Source organism: Rhinopithecus bieti, unplaced genomic scaffold, assembly GCF_001698545.2.
Source record: "Rhinopithecus bieti isolate Rb0 unplaced genomic scaffold, ASM169854v2 scaffold_41619, whole genome shotgun sequence".
NCBI classification, from domain to species: Eukaryota; Metazoa; Chordata; class Mammalia; order Primates; family Cercopithecidae; genus Rhinopithecus; species Rhinopithecus bieti.
Window position 1 is genome coordinate 272559 of NW_016817072.1, and position 7059 is coordinate 279617.

The following is a 7059-nucleotide window of genomic DNA, read 5'->3' on the forward strand; positions in this document are numbered from 1 at the left end:
CCTCGTCAGAAAAAAAAAAAACAACACACAGGATAAAAGATTGCTTTTTAAGATTATCACTAAAATACAAAATAAAAACACATTTCTGTTTAACTCATTCCTGAATCTTTTTTTTTTTTTTTTTTTTAAGCGGAGTCTCGCTCTGTCGCCCAGGCTGGAGTGCAGTGGCCGGATCTCAGCTCACTGGAAGCTCCGCCTCCCGGGTTCACGCCATTCTCCTGCCTCAGCCTCCCGAGTAGCAGGGACTACAGGCGCCCGCCATCTCGCCCGGCTAATTTTTTGTATTTTTTAAGTGGAGACGGGGTTTCACTGTGTTAGCCAGGATGGTCTCGATCTCCTGACCTCGTGATCCGCCCGCCTCAGCCTCCCAAAGTGCTGAGATTACAGGCTTGAGCCACCGCGCCCGGCCCATTCCTGAATCTTAAAGAATGTATTACAAGTTGGGCCGGGCACAGTGGCTCACACCTGTAATCCCAGCACTTTGAGGCTGAGATGGGTAGATCACTTGAAGTCAGGAGTTCAAGACCAGCCTGGACAACATGGTGAAACCCTGCTCTACAGAAAATACAACAATTAACTGGGCATGGTGGTGTGTGCTGTAATCCCAGCTACTTCAGAGCTAAGGCACAAGAATTGCTTGAACCCGGGAGGTAGAGGTTGCAGTGAGCCAAGATCACACCACTACACTGTAGCCTGGTGACAGAGCAAGACTCTGTCTCAAAAAAAAAAAGTTACAAGTTAAGAAACTCTTCCTTCTCCTTAGACAACATGTTAAAAGAAACTCAAGAAATGTTACAGCAGGTAATTTTATGACAAATATGTGGATATGTCCATTTTCAAAATATGTTAGAAAATACATTTTATAAAGCCAAACTTACAACATGGCCTTCCACAGAGTAAGTGCTCAATAAAGGATAATAACAACAGAGAGCCAATAATAACAAAATAATTTTAAAATTTAGATATTTTAGAGCTAGACTTTCAGCATTTCTTCTACTTGTTGTAATGAAGTCAATGAGGTTGTTTTCTTTAGTGTGTTAACTGAATATCAAGGGGCACTAGGAAGGAAATGATTGATCAATTGGCTTTAGGAATACAGCATTTTCCTGAAGCTACCTTGGTTAGTATTTGCAAGTATTGTGAACTTTTTGCATGAAATACCACACAGATGCAACTCAAAATGAATAGTAATGCACATATATAGTTCTTTCAGCTCTAAACTGGTATTACTTTCAAGTAAACTCTGAAATCACCGGAATAACCATCTCATGGCTCTTAGTAAAAATGATACATGTTCATTACGAAACAGTCAAGCACAGATAAGATGATGATCCAAGGATGAAGTGGTGCCCTCACTCATTTCTGTTCAATGCTCAAGATATAACCCTGAACAGAGAGGGTTCAGGGAGACCCTCAGTTGATTAAGGGACTCACAATGCAACTTCAGTTCAGTTTTAGAAAATAAGAAAGTTATGTTTTTGGCACACTTTAGTTTTGGGCTGAGATTCAAAACATTTACAGACATTAATATATGTCCCGGGTACGCCTTGTCTTTTTTTGTCCCCCTGAGCACAAAATAACGTTACATAATTCATGATTCCTTTTTTCTCTTCTCTAGATCAAAACCCAGTAAACAGAAAACAGATAAACAAAAGAGGTGGGGCTAGTTCTCTGTAGAGTGTTGTGGAGGTGGGGCTGAGGATGGAGTTTTCCTTCTGGAATCCCAGCCTTGCTGCTGGGAGAGCAAGGTCCTGCCACATCCCCTATGGAGCTAAGACCACAGGGATCTCGGGGGGGTGGGGGGGAGTGGGGTGGTGGTTTGCTGTCACTTTGAAATGGTATGAGGTTTCCTGCTTCGTCAGAATCCCTGCTGGGGGGGAAATTGAAGGTGTATTGTGGAAACCTCCATTGGGGGCTCCTGCACAGTCTCAGGAAATGGTGTTTGCAGGAACTTGTGGTTACTGTGAGAAAATTAGCTTTGGATTTTTATGTCCAAAATCTCTGTGGAATTCCCCAGGTCTGAAGCCAGTGCCTGCTTTGGACTCTGCTCTGCATACAGGTTCATCTGATTGTATTTTTTTTCTCATTAATTGAAATTTGCCAGCTGCAATTTTATCAACGAAAACCAAATTCTAATCTTGTAGATAGATACAGAAAATGTGGCTTTAAATTATGGCCTTAGGTTAGGTTATGATGAAATAAAACACCAATGAGTATGAACTGGGTCTTTATGAGCAAATTTGAAAAATAAAGTAGTAAATCTGTCTATGATAATAGGTGAACAGAGCGGAAAATAAGGGCAGATGCTGTAGTTTGTAGATCAGCATCCTGTCGCAACAATTTTGGAACATTTGGTTCATGTTCTGTCACACATTCTTAAGAGTAGTTGTGCAATTGCCTTCAAGCTGTTGGCTGTATTAGACAAACTTTAAATTAGTGAATCTATTTTATGTGGTGGTGGTGGGGTAGTAGTTCTTCTAAACAAACTTTCATTTTATATTTTGAAAGTTTTAAAGAATCGAGTTTTTTTTTTTTTTCTTTGAGACAGATCTCGGTTCTGTTGCCCAGGCTGGAGTACAGTGGCACGATCACGGCTTATTGCAGCTTCGACCTACTGGGCTGAAGTGATCCTCCCACCTCAGCCTCCCAAGTAGCTGGGACTACAGGCACATACTACCACACCTGCCTAATTTTTGTAGAGACTGGGTTTCACCACATTGCCTAGGCTGGTCTTGAACTCCTGGGCTCAAGTGATTCACCTCAGCCTCCCAAATACTGGGATTACAGGCATGAGCCACTGTACTTGGCCTTGAAGTGAACTTAAAAAAAAAAGAGACCAGGCTTAGTGACTCACACCTTGTAATCCCAGCACTTTGGGAGGCCGAGGCAGGCGGATCACAGAGCTCAAGACCAGCCTGGTCTCTTTTTTTTTAAGTTCACTTCAAAGGCCAAGTACAGTCTCTACAAAAATTAGCCAGGCGTGGTAGTATGTGCCTGTAGTCCCAGCTACTTGGGAGGCTGAGGTGGGAGGATCACTTGAGCCCTTCTATTTTGCCAGTCTATAAAGCTTCTGATGACAGGTAGAAGAACCTGGTGGTTAAGGACTTAGGTTTTGAGGTCAGTGGATGTGGGATCGAATCGTGGATAAGATCTTAGTTTGTATAGAGATGTGTATATAGGCCTCATTTATACATATTCTTAGAGGGCTGTAAGAAGTAAATGTGTTTATATGTATAGAATTTAGTACCCATGGCCAGGCATGGTGGCTCATGCCTGTAATCTCAGCACTTTGGGAGACCAAGGCGGGTGGATCACTTGAGGTCAGGAGTTGAGAGCAGCCTGGCCAACATGATATGAAACCCTGTTTCTACTAAAAATACAAAAGTTAGCCAGGCATGGTGGTGGGTGCCTGTCATCCCAGCTACTCGGGAGGCTGAGGCAGGAGAATCGCTTGAACCTGGGAGGCAGAGGTTGCAGTGAGCTGAGACCGCGCCACTGCACTCCAGCCTGGGCAGCAGGCTCTTTTTTGAGACTTTCTCAAAACAACAAACAAACAAACAAAAAAGAATTTAGTACCCGGGCTGGCTCAGATGTTGATGGCTACTGTTGTGAATCTGGCTCTACGAGGAACAGTTGCTTCATCACCCTTAAAAGACAAGACATTCCTAAATTGCCTACCATGCCGTTTTATTTAGAAAGCCTCAACATGATTGATACATTTAATTTAATTTTTTTGAGACAGAGTGTTGCTCTTGTCCAGGCTGTAGCGCAATGGCACCATCTCAGCTCACTGCAACCTCTGCCTCCTTGGTTCAAGCAATTCTTTTGCCTCAGCCTCCCAAGTAGCTGGGATTATAGGTGCCCGCCACCATGCCCAGCTAATTTTTGTATTTTAGTTGAGATGGGGTTTCACCATGTTGGTCAGGCTGGTCTGGAACTCCTGACCTCAAGTGATCCACCTACCTCGGCTTCCCAAATTGCTGAGATTATAGGCATGAGCCACCTCGCCTGGCCAATACATTTAAATGTGGGATTAAATATTCACATCTAGTTCAAGTGTTCACATCTGTACTTGAAACTAAAACTTGATAACAAGGCATAAATACTGTATTAGTCTGTTTTCATGCTGCTGATAAAGACATACCCGAGACTGGGCAATTTACGAAAGAAAGAGGTTTATTGGACTTACAGTTCCACATGGCTGGGGAGGCCTCACAATCATGGCAGAAGGTAAGGAGGAGCAAGTCACATATTACATGGATGGCAGCAGGCAAAGGGACAGCTGGTACACGGAGATTCCTGTTTTTAAAGCCATCAGATCTCGTGAGACTTATTCACTATCATGAGAACAGCACAGGAAAAACTCATCCCCATGATTCAATTACCTCCCACTGGGTTCCTCCTGGAACACATGGGGATTGTGGGACTTAATTCAAGATGAGATTTGGGTGGGGACACAGCCAAACCATATCAAATACTGTTTAATTTGAGTCTAGGAGAAATCTTAAGGCCTTAAACTTAGAGAGACTTTATAAAAGCAGAGGCTAGCTCCATCTGGATTGTTTATTCCTTCAGAATATTATGCCTACTTGTATTCCCAATGCCTGACTCAGGGCTCTCCCACAGTCAGTGCTCAATGAATACTGGTAAGGAAAAAAATGGTTCATTGAGGAGATTTTTGCAGTAATTCAGGTGACTGATGACATTTGACCTTTGTGAATGAATCTCCAATTCTGCAATTGGGTGGATTCTCTACCTATAGGTAAAACAGGAAGAGGATGACAAATATTTCCTGTTCTCTCAATAACTTTCCAAATAACATGTCATAAGAAGCTTCCTCATTCTACTCTCCAACATATTAAAAGCCTAGGACTGAGCCAGGTGCAGCGGCTAACGCCTCTAATACCAGCACTTTGGGAGGCCAAGGCAGGGCAATCTCTTGAGTTCAGGAGTTTGAGACCAGCCTGGGCAACAAAGTGAGACCCCCGCCCCCCCCTTCGCCCTGCCAACCCCCTCCATCTCTACAAAAAATACAAAAAATTAGCTGGATGTGGTGGCATTTGTCAGTAATCCCAGCTACTCAGCAGGCTGAGGTGGGAGAATCGCTTGAGCCTGGGAGGCAGAGGTTGCAGTGAGCTGATTGAGATTGTGCCGCTGCACTCCAGCCTGGGCAATACCGTCTCAAAAAAATTAATTAATTAAAAAAAAAAAGAAGGCATAGGTCCATAGCCTTTTAGAACTGGAAGAACTAGGCCAAGCCCATCATTTGAACTGAGCCTTGACAAGTATTAGCCATTAGCCATTTGTGGAAAGTCGCACAGTACTCAAGACTGGAAGTCTGGTCTTTGAAACCTGTCAGTCCACGGTCATTTAACCTGCCTGTTTGTAAAACAATGTCCTGTTACTTAAGTATACTTTTTAATAGGAAAAACTGGGCGTAAGCAAGAGTATCAAAGTGGTGTTCTGATGCCTGCATTCAGCTTCTGCAGCGTGTACTTCACAGGCACAGGTGCTTAGGACGTTGCCCCGCCGAGACTGTAGTTCATATCCCGCCTACCACCGGGTAACGCCGGTAATGCTGACCTAGCTCCATTATTCGTATTAATTTATTTAGCTAGCGGGGGAACGACTGGGTAATACAGTCTTAGCTACTAGAGAGGAAGAGGCAAGACTCCGCCGGCGCCCAGCATCAGAGCGTGACAACAAGCAGGACCGGAGGTTGGGAAAAAACACAGGGACAGAATGAATGTGTGCATGGGGGAGCTGTGCTGGGGAGAGGGCAAGAGGCTGTGATCAGATTATCTGAGGTTTCATAACTTTTATATAAAGACCAAGGAACCAAATGAAAACCCAACTCTTGCAGGGAGTCCTGGAAAGTTCGAAGGACCTCGTTTGAGGGAGCGAGTCCCCGCAGCTCGCGTCCGCGTGTCCCCCGCGGTTCCCCTAGGACAGGGGCCGCCCCAACCCGGGCGCGCTGAGCCCGGCCGCGCCCCTAGCCCCTTCTCTCTCTGCCTCCTCGGCCCGAAGGGAAACACAGGCTCGAGCAGCACTCGGGGCTCATCCATCAGCCGCGGAGGCAAAGTGGGAGGAGAAAGGAGGCGGGAGGCGGGAGGAGGAGTTTCTGGGCGGCCGAGAGCCCCCGGTGGGGCCGGCCGAGGAGCGCCCTTCCCCCCGCGCGCTGATTGCTGTGGCGTCCTGCCCGTCCCCGCCCGCGTGTGTGCTAGGGAGGGCGAGTGCGCCGGGTCGGCCTGATGGGGGTAATCGAGGGTTTCGGGGACGCCGAGCGGCACTTTCCTCTTCCCAGTGAGTGAAGGAGGCCAGTCGGCGGCTCTCGCGCCCCAGCCACTTTCCCTGCGCGATTCCCGGAGCTCCCTGCAGGAGGTGAGAGTCCTCAGCGGGTCCGGATGGCGTAGTTGTGCCGCGGCGCAGCAGCTGCCCGAGCTCGCCGCCGCCGAGCGCTGGGCGGGGAAACTTTCCGCCGCTTGCCTCCAACTTGCCGCGGGTGGATCTCCGCTGGACACACCGCCTCCGAGGTACGTGCCAGCCCAGCCCCACGGCGCTGCAGCCCTCCCAGGCTGTGGGCTCTGCAGGCTGCACGGTGCCCGTCCGCGCGGCGCGGGCTGCCAGTGCCTACTTTCCGGCCAGGGTCGCTCCAGCAGCTGGGACCTCCGCACTTGGGAGGGCGGCGCTGGTGGGGGAGTGTTTACGCTCTGGGGAGCGGGCACCGGTGGCCAGCGGTGCGTGGGGAGCGGCCGCACGGGCAGGCAGTGCCCCGGACGATGCGCAGTGCTGGGGAGGAATTCTCCACGCACGCCCTCACTCTTCCTCTCCGCGGGTCCTTCTGACTCCTGCGGGGCGCGGCAGCCACTTCCCTCCGGACGCGTGACAGCGTCGGTGGGAATGGTTTGTTGTGGGTTCGCAGTTAATTGCCGTGGCCCAGGCTGTGGCTCTCGGACTAGTGCACGGACGCGGTTTGCGTTCGCCGCGGACCGCGCCCTCAGGGTGCCTTGCGGGCTGTGCCGCAAGCTGCAGCTCGGGGCCCCCCCCCCCCCCCCCCCC

General features: G+C 48.4%; 1 protein-coding gene across 1 annotated transcript in view; it reads left to right on the forward strand.

The window, feature by feature from the left end:
- The first annotated feature begins 6131 nt into the window (after positions 1 to 6131).
- The window catches only part of TGFBR3 (transforming growth factor beta receptor 3), a 212983-nt gene continuing 212055 nt past the window's right edge, over positions 6132 to 7059 (forward strand). The window contains exon 1 of the mRNA XM_017855795.1: positions 6132 to 6533. The gene's annotated coding sequence lies outside the window, so the exon portion shown is untranslated. The remainder of the gene's footprint in view (positions 6534 to 7059) is intronic.